We start from the raw sequence: 15,279 nt of genomic DNA, 5'->3' as shown, positions 1-15,279 counted from the left end.
ATTCCATTGGTCTGCCTGTCTATTTTTGTGCCAATGCCAACTGTTTTCAGGACTACAGCTGTATAATAAAGCTTGAAGTCAGGGATGGTGATGCCTCCAGATATTGCTTTGTTGAATAAGGTTTTTTTGGCTATCCTGGGTCTTTTGTTTTTCCATAAAAAGTTCGTTTTTGTTTTTTCAAGGTCTGTGAAGAATTGTGCTGGGATTTTATTTTATTTTTTTGGTTTTTCAAGACAGGGTTTCTCTGTATTGTTTTGGAGGCTGTCCTGGAACTAGCTCTGTAGACCAGGCTGGCCTCGAACTCACAAAGATCTGCCTGCCTCTGCCTCCTGAGTGCTGGGGTTAAAGGTGTGCAACACCAACGCCCGGCTGTGCTGGGATTTTAATGGGGATTGCATTAAATCTGTATATTGCTTTCGGGAAGATTGACATTTTACTGTGTTGATTCTACCTATCCAGGAGCATGAGATCTTTCTACTTTCTGGTGTCTTCTTTAATTTCTTTCTTTAAAGATTCAAAGTTCTTGCTATACAGGTCTTTCACTTGTTTGGTTCGTATTACCCCAAGGTATTTTATGTTGTTTGTAAATTGTAAAGGGCGATGTTTCTCTGATTTCTTTCTCAGCCCTTTTATCGTCTGTATATAGTAGGGCTACTGATTTTCTTGAGTTGATCTTGTATCCTGCCAGTTTGCTGAAAGTATTTATCAGTTGTAGGAGTTCCCTGGTAGAGTTTTTTGGGTCACCTTTGTAAACTATCATATCATCTGCAAATAGTGAAAGTTTGAGCTCTTCCTTTCCAATTTTTGTCCCCTTGATTTCCTTTTGTTGTCATCTGGCTCTAGGTAGAACTTCAAGTACAATATTGAAGAGATATGGAGAGAGCTGACAGCCTTGTCTTGTTCCTGATCTTAGAGGAATTGCATTGAGTTTCTGTCCATTTTGTTTCATGTTGGCTGTTGGTTTGCTGTAAATAGCTTTTGTTATGTTGAGGTAACTTCCTGTTATCTCAGATCTCTGAAATACCTTTATCATGAAGGGGTGTTGGATTTTGTCAAAGGCTTTTTCAGTATCCAGTAAGGTGATCATGTGACTTGTGTTTCTCAGCTTGGTTATATGGTGGATTACATTGATGGATTTTGTATGTTGAACCAATCCTGCATGCGTGGGATGAAGCCTACTTGGTTATGGCGAATGAGTTTTCTGATGTGTTTTTTGATTTGCCAGTATTTTATTGAGTATTTTTGCATCAATATTCATGAGGGATATTGGTCTGAAGTTCTCTTTCTCAGTTGTGTCTTTATGTGGCTTGGGGAACAAGGTTATTGAAGCCTCATAGAAAGAGTTTGGCAAAGACCCTTCTGTTTCTATTGTGTGGAAAACTTTGAGAAGAATTGGTATAAGCTGTTCTTTAAATTTCTGATAGAAGTCTGCACTGAGGCCATCTCGCCCTGGGCTTTTTTTTTTGGTTGGGAGACTTTTGATGCCACTTCTGTTTCCTTAGGGGTTATAGGTCTATTTAAATTGCTTATCTGTTCTTTGATTTTGGAAATTGATATATGTCCAGAAAATTGTCCATTTCCTTTAGGTTTTCAAATTTTGTTGAGTACAGGTTTTCAAAGTATGACCTGATGATTCTTGGGATTTCCTCAGTGTCCATTGTTATGTTCCCTTTTTGTTTCTGATTTTGTTTTGTTTGCTAAGTTTGGATAAAGGTTTGTCTATCTTGTTGATTTTCTCAAAGAACCAAGTCTTTGTTACATTGATTTTTTGGTATTGTTTTCCTAGTCTCTGCTTTATTGATTTCAGCCCTCAATTTGATTATTTCCTGGCGTCTACTCCTCCTGGGGGAGTTTGCTTCTTTGTGTTCTAGAGCTTTCAGTTGTGCTGTTTATTTTTAGTGTAACTATTATCCAGTTTCTTCATGTGGGCACTTAGTGCTATGAACTTCCCTTTTAGCTCTGCTTTCAAAGTGTCCCATAAGTTTGGGTATGTTGTGTCCTCATTCTCATTGAATTCTAGGAAGTCTTTAATTTCTTCTTTTATTTCTTCATTGACCCAGGAATGGTGCAATTGTGCATTATTCAACTTCTATGAGTTTTTAGGGTTTCTGCAATTTGTGTTGTTGTTGAATTCAAATTTTAACACATGGTAGTCTGATGAGGTGCATGGAGTTATTCCAGTTTTTTGTACCTGTTGAGATTTGATATGTTGCCAAGTATGTGGTCAGTTTTTGAGAAGGTTCCATGTGGCGCTGAGAAGGTATATTCTTTTTTATTTGGGTGGAATGTTCTATAGATGTCTGTTAATCCCAATTGTGTCATAACTTCTATTAATTCCTTTGTTTCTTTGTTAAGTTTCTGTCTGGTAGTCCTGTCTAGAGGTGAGAGTGGGGTGTTGAAGTCTTCCACTATAAGTGTGTGGTGCTTTATATGTGATTTGAGTTTTAGTAATGTTTCTTTTATGAATGTGGGTGCCTTTGTATTTGGGGCATAGATGTATAAAATTGAGACTTCATCTTGGGTTATTTCTCTTGTGATGAATATGACGTGCCCTCCTTCATCTCTTTTGATTGATTTTATTTTGAAATCTAATTTGTTAGATATTAGGATTGCTACCCTTTGCTTGTTTCTTGGGTCCATTTGATTGGAAAATCTTTTTCCCAACCCTTAACTGATGTGGGAAGTCCTGTGATTATGTCAATAAAGTACTGTTGGGCCAATAGGAATCTAGATAGGTGGGACTAGGAGTCCAGGACGACTCTGGGAAGGAGAAACACAAAGAGTCAAGATGTAACGCCATGGGGTAGGAAGCCCGGAACTATTCTCCAGTAAGAGAAATACTTAGATTAACAATTATGGGGTAATTACTTAAGTCAGAGCTAGCCAGTAAGAAACAAGCAAGGCCAACAGCTTCATAATTAATATAGCCTCCTGTGTGTTTATTTGGGACTGGCTCTAGAACCAGGCTGGCAGGAAGGCATGTCTCAAGGAAAAGGCTTCCCTTTACACTTAACTCTGAGGTAATGTCTGTCTTTGAGGCTGAGGTGTGTTTCTTGTAAGCAGCAGAAGGATGGGTTCTGCCTTTGAATCCATTCTGTTAGCCCATGTCTCTTTATGGGAGAGTTAAGGCCATTAATATTGAGGGATATTAATGACCATTGATTGCTCATTGTTGTTTGTTTTGGAATATTTGATGGTGGTGGAATTATATGTGGATTTCCACCTCTTTTTTTTCTGGTGGTAAGGTGGGATTATGCATTGCCTATTTTTTTCTGGTTGTAGTTAACTCCCTTGGGTTCAGGTTTTTCTTCCAGAACTTTCTGTAGGGCTGGGTTAGTGGATATGTATTGTTTAAAATCTGGTTTTGTCATGAAATATCTTGTTTTCTCCATCTATAGTGATTACATATAGCAGTCTGGGCTGGCACCCAAGGTCTCTTATTGTTGGTAGAATATCTATCCAGGACCTTCTGGCTTTCAGAGTTTCTACGGAGAAGTCAGGTGTGATTCTGATAGGTTTGCCTTTGTATGTTACTTGGCATTTTTGCCTTTGCTGCTCTTAATATTCTTTCTTTATTTTGTATGTTCAGGTTTTTACTATTATGTGGCAAGGAGATTTTCTTTTGTGGTTCACTCTATTTGGTGTTTTGTAGGCTTCTTGTACTTTCATTGGCATGTCTTTCTTTAACTTGGGAAAGTTTTCTTGTATGATTTTGTTGAATATGTTTTCTTCACCTTTGAGGTGGATTTCTTCACCTTCTTCTCTACCTATTATTCTTAAGTTTTGTCATTTCACATTGTCCCATAATTTCTGCATATTTTGTGTTAGGGATTTGCTGGACTTAAGATTTTCTTTGGTCAATGAATCTATTTCCCCTAGTGTATCTTCAACACCGAGATTATGTCTTCCATCTCTTGTATTCTGTTGGTTATGCTTGTATTTGTAGTACCTGACAGTTTGCCCAGCTTTTCTATCTTCAGCATTCCTTCAGATTGTGTTTAATTATCTCTATTTCAGCTATCAACCCTTGTACTTTTTGGATTGTTTCTTGTAATTTTTGCTTTGTCTTTTCCTCTATTTCTTGCATTTGTTGAAGTTTTTGGTTTGTCTTTTCTTCCATTTCTTGCATTTTTTGGTTTGTTTTTTCCTCCATTTCTTGCAACTCTTGCATTTTTTGGATTGTTTACTTCCTCCATTCATTTCTTGCAACTCTTGCATTTTTTGGATTGTTTACTTCCTCCATTTCTTTTATTTTTTGGTTTGTTTTTCTTCCATGTCTTTAAGGGATTTTCTCATATCTTTTTCGAGGGCCTCTATCATTTTCATGAAGTTGCTTTTTAGGTCTTTCTTATCTGCTTCTTTTGCAATGGACTGTTCAGGTCTTGCGGGTGTAGATTCTCTAGTTTTTGGCGGTGCCATATTGGTTTTTCTGTTGGTGGGTGTGTTTTTGTATTGTCTCCTTCCAATCATTTCTTCCTGTGGGTACAGAAGGAGTCTCTTCCTCCCCTTGTGTGTATGTGACCACAGTTCCTTTCCAGTGGGTGGGAGCAGGTCTAGTACCTTGCTGGCTTTCCTCTTGCGTGGATAGAGGCCATTCTAGTATAGGGACCTTAGCAAACTCTGGGTAGGCTGGACCCTCGCCTTGCCTGTCCAGTGGGTAGAGACTGGGACTTGTTAGCTGGCAGTCTCTGGGTGGACTGAATCCCATTGTATTGGGATCCGGATCTGCTGTGCACAGTCCTCAGGTCTCTGGTGGTTCTGCTCAGGCCACCGGAATTTAGGCTTGCCTCACTTCCCTTGTCCCGTGAGTGGAGACTGGGACTTGGAAGTTGGCAGTCTCTAGGCAGACTGAATCCCATCAGACTGGGATCCGGATCTGCTGTCTAATTATTTCATTCTTAAGAGCTCGGAAAATACAACAGCTGAGTATTTTAATGGTGCCATGGGTTTTAGTATTTTGAGTAGAAATCCTCTGTCTCTAGGAAAACACTCTCTCATTGCTTCTCTTGGATGTGAATTTTCAGTCTAGTGTCTCCTAAACTCAATCCCTAGGATGGCTTCAGGGAGAATGCTACCTAAGAGACCAGGTTAACCTGTCTGTCTGTCTGGGCTAAGGACTCTATTAAGCGTTGTTTTCACTAAACTACAGTAAGAGTGCTTTACTTTTTCATTTGCACACAGTCAAAAATGTCTCTAAAGGAAGAAAAAGCAGCAGTTGATGTATTTTCCTTGCTGTATTGGGGACAGCCAAGAAAGAGTTCCTGCATTGTGTCTCCTCCTTTGTTATCTCCAAGATAATGTCTGTAACTCTGTGTGTGAAGTAATGTCTGATGCTGTGTTGTCAGAGACTCACTTAAGATTTAATGCTGGGGGCAAGGCTGACACGGGACTGGAAGAAGGCAATTAAGAGGCCTGACTTCCCATCCCCCATGTGGTGCCTCACAACCACCTCTAACTTAATTCCAGGGGATGCTACACCTCTTTCTGGCCTCCAAGGATGCTGCACACATATGGTGTGCAGACATACACACAACCCAAACACCCACACATATATAATAAAAAAGATTATTGCTAGAGTGCACCAGAATAAAGGTATACTTTATTAATAAATAACAGTATTAATAAAGCACGGAAAAATTCTGTGCTTGGCTTCACCTGTCCCTGTTTTAAACCACACAGAAGCATCAACAATGAAATAGTTAAGATTCAAGTTACTTCAGCCTCTTTTACTATTTTTGAGACAAAAAGTATAAAAAGAAAATAATATATTGCATTTTATCATCTTACCCTTTACTCTCTTTTTGTCCTATTATTTGTAACAAATGGCTTATAGACGTACTTCATAAATAGGAAAGTCTAGAGACAGCTTTGTTTCTAAGTATAATGAGAAAACTCCCACGTACACATTTCTGCTTCCCAGCAACTTTCCTCTGAAAGGAGTCTGAAGACATTCTCCTTGCCAAAGAAGCCAGCACTCTTCATGGATGGCCTTGAAGTTCAATGGTTCCTGTAATATTTGTGTTTGAAATGCTGGTCCTTCAGGTGAATTGTTGTCTAGAAAGTTGACTTCATAAGTTAGATAAAAGATAATTGATAACATTGAATATATCATGATTTCTACCTTCTCTTATGTTCAAATCTTAACTACTTCAATTCTATAATATACAATTAGGAGATAGGAACAAAGTGAGACACATTGCTAGTTTTCTCTGTGCGTTCTTTTGTGATAGGTAGCTGCTGTTTAGTTGTATTATCTAATATCATTTGATGCTTTATATATTATAAAACAATTATATGTAAAAACTCAGTGGTGGATCATTTATAGGAACCAGAGTTTTCCTTCTAGTAAATATCTGTTTTTTTCCATCTGGAAAATTATGCTTACTAAAGAAAATATTTTATGATTTAAAAACTTAAGCAGATACAATGGACATACATAATGTTTCTCTAGCAGAGATAAAAAATCAATGTGTGCTGTTTTCTCAAAAAATAATTATAACATTTTTCTATAAATAAATTAGAATACTTTTTTTTGTTTTTGTTTTTGAGACAGGGTTTCTCTATGTATCTTTGGAGCCTATCCTGGCACTTGCTCTATAAGCCAGGCTGGCCTCGAACTCACTGAGATCTGCCTGCCTCTGACTCCCAAGTGCTGGGATTAAAGGCATTCGCCACCAATGCTCAGCTAGAATACTTTTAATATCTTGGAATGCCAAGCAATTCTACCAAGACACACTTTGCTGGATGGATTGGAGTCCTTTCTTTAGAGACAATTCCTACTAGCATGATATAGTAAGTTTTTAAAGGAAAGTCTAAAAATGTAGATGTCTGTAGTTGGATTCAATGCTGCAAAAGAATTTCTTTGAATAGTGGATTTCCTATCTCTTAATTTTTATTGGATATGATTTAAATACATTAAATATACAAAATTTAACAGTTCAGCTCAGTGAGTTTTGGTAATTATATGTCCCTCAGTAGTCAGTGATCCAAACAAGAGAAAGAATACTTGAATTACCCCAGGGATGTGTCTCATTCTATTTTCCAGTCAATTCCACTTGAACAGAGCAATACACTTTCTGGTTTACATCCCCAAGAGCAATTTCTGTCTCTTATTATACCCATGCAAATAGAGTCAACTTAGGATGCATTTGATTTCATCTGGCTTTTTTGTCTGAAAAATTTTTTATACTGCCTATGTTATTTTGTGTATTTGGTTCTCTTTATTGTTAAATAGAACTGTGCTTCATATATGCCCTAAATTTTCCTAATCCCATCGTTTATTGATGAATATTTTGACTGTTTCTATATGTCGTGCACACAACACACACATACACACACACACACATAGAACACACACATAAATGTCATAAAAACTCAATGTGGTTTTATTTCTCTGGGGAAAGCATATGGCAGTGCCATATTGGGTTATGGGCAGATGCGCATTTGAGTTTTAAAGAAATTTCCAGAGAATTCTCCAAACAAGCTGCATTATTCTGCATTGCTGCCAGCAAGGTGCAGGACTCTCCACTAGTCTCTGCCCTGGTGTACATTTGGTGCCGTCAGTCTTATTTTAACTTGTCCCCAGGCCTGGCTGTTAGGTGATTTTGTGCTTTGTGCTCATAAGTTCTTCAGCTACCCTCAAAGGAAGCAGTAAATACAACATCCCCAGGGAAAAGATGTAATGTTTCACTAGCACATATTTCTCAAAGAAGCCCTTTTAGAAGATGAGCAACATGTTTGTCAGATTTTAATCATTTGTGATTTTTCCTAGAATTGAAAATAAAATATTTATTAATTTTATTCCAATTATCAATACATACTAATTATAAAAATAAATGAGCTATACTATAGCATTTCCATATACGAGTACATCATATCTGATAATTTCTAGTATGAAATATGCATTAAAACATTGACTTTTTCAGAGAAAAATTTTTGTATCAATGACATGTGAGTTTTTTCCCTTGTTTGTTCTAAAAGAGATTTTGAAATCTGAAATAATTTATGTAATCCTAGCATGAGCCCCACTTGATATTTAAAAATTGTGGTGCTTGATTAAACAGTTTATATCTACTAAGTTTATGATTGTGGAGGATTATTTTTTCTTACAATGCCCTTAAGATTTTGGTATCACTGCCTTGATATAAATTTGGTTGACTAATATTATATCTTTCTGATATTGGAAGGATTATTGGTAATGGTGCTATTCTTTACATTTTTGATAGAATTTAAAAGCAATGTATTAAAAATTCTGTATGCTATTTTACCAGGGTTTCCCAAGGAAATTATCTGTTTAATCTAATTTGTTATAAGATTTAGAATGCCATTTGTTAGTTTTCTAATAGAAATTAACAGTAAAAACTTTGTGATTGATAATTCAGTTTCCCCTATGTTTTGAATAATGTTGGTAGGTATTCACTAGTTCCACTAGTTGTTTAAAAGTGTCTACATATATTTGTTGGTATTTTTTATTCATTGTCTTTTTTATTTCATGTTTGCAATGTCACATATTTATGGAAGTCTACCCAGATTTTTTCCCTGATTTAATGATATGGTAGAGATTGCATTAAGTAGAATTTTTATCTTTTTTCTCTACTGGAGATTTTTCTTGGTTCATTATATACTTTGATGAAGTTTTATGTGCCTTTGAAATAATATTGTGCCATATATGTACCATTGTGTAATTTAGGTCATGTTGGTTTATTGCACTATTCAAATCTCCCTAATTTCCTTAACTCTTTTTGATTTTATCAACTACTGAGCCAAGGGGTTAAAAGTAATCTTCAAGAATAGATAGGAATTTCAACATACCACAAATGTACAAAAATAAAGGTAAAAATGTGGATGGAAATACAGAAAACTAGAGTGGCAAACAGGAACCAATTAGGAATAATTGAATGGCATTCTATAACAAAATATGCAGAGTCTGAGACAAATTCTCTGGATTTTTTTTTTTAAAGAGGCTCAGGAGACCGGTTTAATGAACCTGAAGGCCTTCAGCAAGAAATGAAGTAAATAGGATCGGCAAAGGCCCTAGAAAATGGGGCAAGTGACTGTTGGGAGAATAGGGTGTACTATGTCTTAAACCATCATGTGTGAGGTTTCCAAGGGTTCCCTGTGTCTTCTCATCAGCCTCTAGAAAACTGTGCCCTGAATCCTCGTGTCGCGTTTTGTCAGCCCATCAGAAGCTCCTGGCCACCTTCTCCTTGGTTCCCTGGCATCTTTCCTCCTGCACTTGTCCACATTTACCTTGGAGACACAGTCATGGGTTTTATTCATTCCCCTGCTCCTCTGAAAATGTCAAGTTCTTATGCAAATGGTCCATGTACTTCCTGATGAAGACCTGACTGGAGCCTTTGATAACAGCTGAGCAACTCAGCCCCTGAAGTGACACCGTGGCTCTCAAAGGGAGATCTTTGCTCTTTTTGTGAGTTTTCCCTCTCAAGAAGAAAAGAGATGATTCCAAGGATCCCCAGGGATTGTGGGGCCAGACTAAACTTTTGACTTAATCATATTTTTAACTTACCCATATTTTAAGGATGTCATCTTAAGCAGACACCCACAGCTAAACACTGAACTGAACTCCTGGAACCCAATTACAGAGAGGGAGGAGTGATGAGCAAAGGGGTTAAGACTGGACTGGTGAAACCCAGAGAAACAGCTGACATGAACAATGGGGGAGATCGTGAACACCAGACTGATGGCTGAGAGGCCAGAATGGGACTGATCCAGACCCCCTGAAAGTGGTGTCAATGAGGAGGCCTCGGCAACCTAGGGGGCTTTGGGTAGTAGATCAGTATTTATACCTGGCACACAAATGGACTTTGCTGACCCATCCCACAATGAAGGATGCTTTCTCAGCCTGAACACATGCGGGAGGGCCTAGGCCCTGCCCTGAACGAAGTGACAGACTCTGAAGATCCTTCATGGAGAGCCTCATACTCCCTGGGTAATGGAGTGGGATGGGGGGGCTAGGGGGAGCAGAGGAGGAGGGGAGGGAGAAGGAGCTGGGATTGACATGTGAAGCAAACTTGCTTCTAATTTAAGTAAAAAATAAAAAAGATGTCCTCTTAATTCTAGTAGTATCTGTTAGTATATATATGTATTTATATATTCTAATATATATAATATCTATGTATATATAAAATATAGCTCTATGTCTGAAGCTGTAGTTCATCTACTTAAATAAACATCTTTCGGGATAAGATAACTAACTCAACTTGAGGCGTCTTGATAACATTAGTTTTTATTCATTTTACCTCTAGAATTAGATGTTTTCGAGAGGAAAGAAAATATGCTAAATTTAAAACACTAAAGGAAGAGTGTTTTTATTGCTGTAATTAAATGTAATCAAAAAGTTGGAAATTATGCATCCAGAGGTTGAGCGCTGATTTAGTACCCATGAAACAAAGCTTAGGCTATGATTTATGAATTAAGTAATTTCCCACGATGAAATGCTTTTTAGAGAAATTGGAGCAATGAGAACTTTAGAAAAACACTGTTCACAGGAAACATAAAAGCTGATATTTTCCTGCAAAACACACACACACACACACACATACACACACTCACACACGTTTGGACTTGATCCTGCAACAGCTGATTGTTACTGGACCAGACTCAATCAGTGAGCTGGTGGTTGCTGCCAAGATATTTATGCCACTAGCACACCCTTAGGATTATTGTATCCTGCTTGCCATTGCTGTGGTTCATAGGTGTTGTAGCTGGGTAGAATTTTTTTTTTTTGCTTCACAACCTTGGAAGCTTGCATGACACTTTCTCATACAATGAACGCTAGTCCTCAGCTCTCTGAGTGCTGAGGTTACATGTGTGCAACACCACATCTCCCACAGTTTTATTTCCTTTGTTTTTCTAATTCTTTCTTTTCCTTTTACAGTGCTGGAGCTAAAACACATATCCTAGCATGTGTTAGGCTTGTACTCTATCGACAAGCTAGAATCTTAGCCCTCTGATGCTTTTTTATGTCTATTAAGGTGTAACAAAAACTAAGCTTCTATGAATAAAAATATACTGCAATTCAGTGGTTATGTGTTATCAAATACAACCCAAATTTAATTAATTAATTACAAATCAATTATGAATAAATTCATATTTCACAATATTAATTTGGAAAAAACAAAAATAACTCATTAAGAATTTTAGTGTCAGCAATTCTTCACAGACCTTGAAAGAATGATAATCAACTTTATATGGAAAAGCAAATGGCCCAGGATAGCCAAAACAACACTGTACAATAAAGGAACTTACAGGGGCATCACCTTCCCTGACTTCAAGCTCTATTATAGAGCTATAGTTCTGAAAACAGCTTGATATTGGCACAAAAATAGGCAGGTAGACGAATGGAATCAAATGGAAACCCTGATATTAACCCATACACATACGAACACCTTATTTTTGACAAAGAATCTAAAATTATAGAATGGAAATAAGAAAGAATCTTCAACAAATGGTGCTAGCATAACTGGTTGCTGGCATGTAGAAGACTGCAGATACATCCATATCTATTGCCATTCATAAAACTTAAGTCCAAATGGATCAAAGACCCCAACATGAATCCAACCACAGTGAACCACTTAGAAAAGAAAGTGGGAAGTAAACCTTGAAAAAATTGGTACAGGAGACGGCTTCCTGAACATAACTCTATTAGCACAGACATTGAGAAAGAAAGACAATTAATAAATGGGACCTCCTGAAACTTAGAAGCTTCTGTAAGGCAAAGGGCACATTCAACAAGACAAAACAGCAGCCTACAAAATGGGAAAAGATATTCACCAACCCCAAATCTGACAGAGGGCTGAATTCCAATATACAAAAAGAACTCAAGAAGCTAGTCACCAAAAAAAACCCCAAATAATACAATTAAAAAGTGGGGTACAGAACTCAATAGTGAATTCTCAATAGAGGAATCTAAAATGGCTGAAAGATATCATGCAAATCAAAACAACTCTGAGCTACCATCTCACTCCTGTCAGAATGGCTAAAATAAAAAACACCAATGACAGTCTATTCTGCAGAGGATGTGGAGAGAGGGGAACACTCCTCCACTGCTGCAAACATGTACAGCTACTTTGGAAATCAGTATGGTGGATCCTCAGGAAAATGGGAATCAGTCTACCACAAGATCTAGCAATTCCACTCTTAGGCACATACCCAAAAGATGCATATTCATACAACAAGGACATCTGTTCCACTATGTTCATAGCAGCATTATTTGTAATAGCCAGAATCTGGAAGCAACCTAGATTCCCCTCAACTGAAGAATGGATAAGGAAAATATGGTACATTTACACAATGGAGTATTACTCAGCGGAAAAAACAATGGACTCTTGAAATTTGCAGGCAAATGAATGAAACTAGAAGAAACCATCCTGAGTGAGGTAACCCAGTCACAAAAAAAAGACAAACATGGTGTGTACTCACTCATGGATTTTAGAAATAGAGCACAGGAATACCAGCCTACAATCTATACAGCCAGAGAAGCTAGGAAAAAATGAGGACCCTAAGAGAGATGTATGTGGTCTCCTGAATAAGGAGAAAGGGACAAGATCTCCTGAGCTAAATTGGGAGCATGGGGGGAGGGAAGAGAGAATTAGGAGAAAGAGAAGGGGAGAAGAGGTGGGAAGAGGAGGACATGAGGTAGCAAGAAGATTGAGTCAGGGGAAGAATAGAGGAGAGCAAGAAAAGAGATACCTTAATAGAGGGAACCATTATAGGTTTAAAGAGAAATCTGGCACTAGGGAAATGTTCAGAGATCTACAAAGATGACTCCAACTAGCAATCTAAGCAACAGTGAAGAGGCTACCTTAAATGCCCTTCCCAGATAATGAGATTGATGACTACCTTATATGCCATCCTACAGCCTTCATTCAGTAGCTGATGGAAGCAGTGGCAGACACCCATAGCTAAACACTGAGCTGAACTCCTGAAATCCAGTTGCAGAGAGCGAGGAGTGATATGAGCAAAGGGGTCAAGACCAGGCTGGAGAAACCCACAGAAACAGCTGACATGAACAAGGTGGAGTTCATGGACCCCAGGCTGATAGCTGGGAAATGCATAGGACTGACCCAGATCCCCTGAATGTGGGTGTCAGTTAGGAGGCTTGGGCAATCTATGAGGCCTCTGGTAGTGGTTCAGTATTTATCCCTACTATAATAATGGATTTTGGGAGCCTACTCCACATAGATAATTCTTTCAGCCTGGACACACTGGGGAGAGACTAGGTCCTGCTCCAAATGATATGACAGACTTTGAAGATTACCCCATGGAAGGGCTCACTCTCCCTAGGGAGCAGAAAGAGGATGGGATAGGGAGTCAGTGGGGGACAGGGGAGGAGAGGAGGGTCAGGGAACTGGGCCTGACATGTAGAAGAAGCTTGTTTCTAATTTAAAGAAAAAATAAAAAATAAACTTAAAGGAAGGAGAAACTTATTACACACTAATTTTATAAGCTGCCGAGCCTCATCGTGTGGTACTGTCATGGCAATGGCTCCATCTCTCACTACCAATCTCCCATAGGAGCCAAATTTTATTGCTGTTATAAGGTACCTGATAAAGGTCAGCTTAAACAGAGTGAGAGTTTATTTCAGCTCTTAGTTTCAGAGGTTTCCAGCCACAGTCACTCGATTCCCCTTGCTTTGCACCTGTGTTGGTGACGGTGAGAGTATGTGTAAGGGAAACCTGCTTCTCTGGTGGCAGCCAGGAAATAATACCTCAACCCATTTCGAGAACCTAACTTCTTTCCACTAAGGTACAACTCCAGAAAATTCCACCACCTGTCATTGGGCAACACTCAAGGTGATGTGATCTTTTTAAATATGCAATACAAATTTCCATACTTATTGTTTACTTCTACATTCTGTACTTTCCCATCTAAAACTCAAACGAAGTAAATGCCCTCAGACAGGAAAATGTTGAGAGAGCAGCCTGTAACATAGGGAACACTTTCTCCATGATTATACTAACATACCCATCTTCCAGGTTTAGTACATCCCCAGGTTAATCAATTTTAACAAATGTAATTTTAAGAAGATCATATTTCCTAATTCCCAGTATCTAAGTCTAAGTGTCTAATAGATGTACTTGATAAAAATTGGAAGCTACTTATTCTGAGATAAAAGAGATCCTCCACTGACAGCTATAATTGCCATGGCTTGAAATATTTTTTCTCCAGCCAAAAGACAAGGGTTTCAATTATAGAGAAAAACTTTTTAAAATGTAACTCCTTTCTATGGTGACAATAGGATTTGACAGGTAGTGTTTGCCCTTAGGCGTTCCCTGATCCTGCTACTCTTCATTTTAGAAATGGCTCAAACAGTCTGCTGTGCAGAGAAACTGGTGCAGCAGACATCTGACCTTCCCCGTTTGCCCTCATTGTCCATTACAGCCAGAGCTTCTGAGACTCGTTAAAAAAATTAAAAACCTGCCTCAAAGTGTTTACATTGGTCTTTCTGTAAGGCAGCTTTCATTAATAAATGTTAGAGCCTTCTGCGAACTGTGGGAGAGATTAACTCAATGTCTTGAAAAATAGAAAGCAGAAAAATAGAAAAATGAACAATTTTCAGAAGACTAACACATTAGTACCTCTGTCTTTTTAGAATATTTCCCTGAAAATGTACATTCAGTTACACACCAGGCCCTCTTTTCTCTGCCTAAGTAAATGTGGGTTATATGGTGTTGCATAGTGTTCAGAAAGTTTGCTGGAGTGTGTGTGTGTGTATGTGTGTGTGTGTGTGTGTGTATGCGTGCGCGCGTGCACTCACACGCATGTACATGCATGCCACCAAGTTAACAATGTTTAGTTCTTTAGCAAACTGGGACTAAATGCAACTTTGGGGTTGTTCCCAGGGTCTATTGGGTGAAAAGACAGTTCCCATCATCATGACCTCACTGGAGCCTCATCAACACCACTGTTTACTCGTAGCAATGAAGGCAAGGGACAAAGGAAAGCCTGAGATTCCACAGGATGAAGTACATGGGAGGAGAGTGGTGTCCACTCTCCAGGGCAACCATTGTCTGAGGCCAACTGTGTAATAAAAATAATGGTCCCCCTGAGGAAGTAGGATAAGACAGACCCCAAACAGACTAACAGGCAGGGGAATGTGACTCTAGGTAGATTAGTACACACTTTACTTAAACATTTAGGATGGCTGACTTCCTGGTTATTCTCCCCCATGTAAAATAAAGACTTGGTGGTTTACCTCCCTCTCTTGTCCCCTGCTAGTGGAACTATTTGACGGGACTTTCAAATCTCCAGCCAGAG

The sequence above is a fragment of the Mesocricetus auratus genome, unplaced genomic scaffold (assembly GCF_017639785.1).
Source record: "Mesocricetus auratus isolate SY011 unplaced genomic scaffold, BCM_Maur_2.0 Super-Scaffold_100018, whole genome shotgun sequence".
NCBI classification, from domain to species: domain Eukaryota; kingdom Metazoa; phylum Chordata; class Mammalia; order Rodentia; family Cricetidae; genus Mesocricetus; species Mesocricetus auratus.
This window is presented reverse-complemented; position numbering follows the sequence as displayed.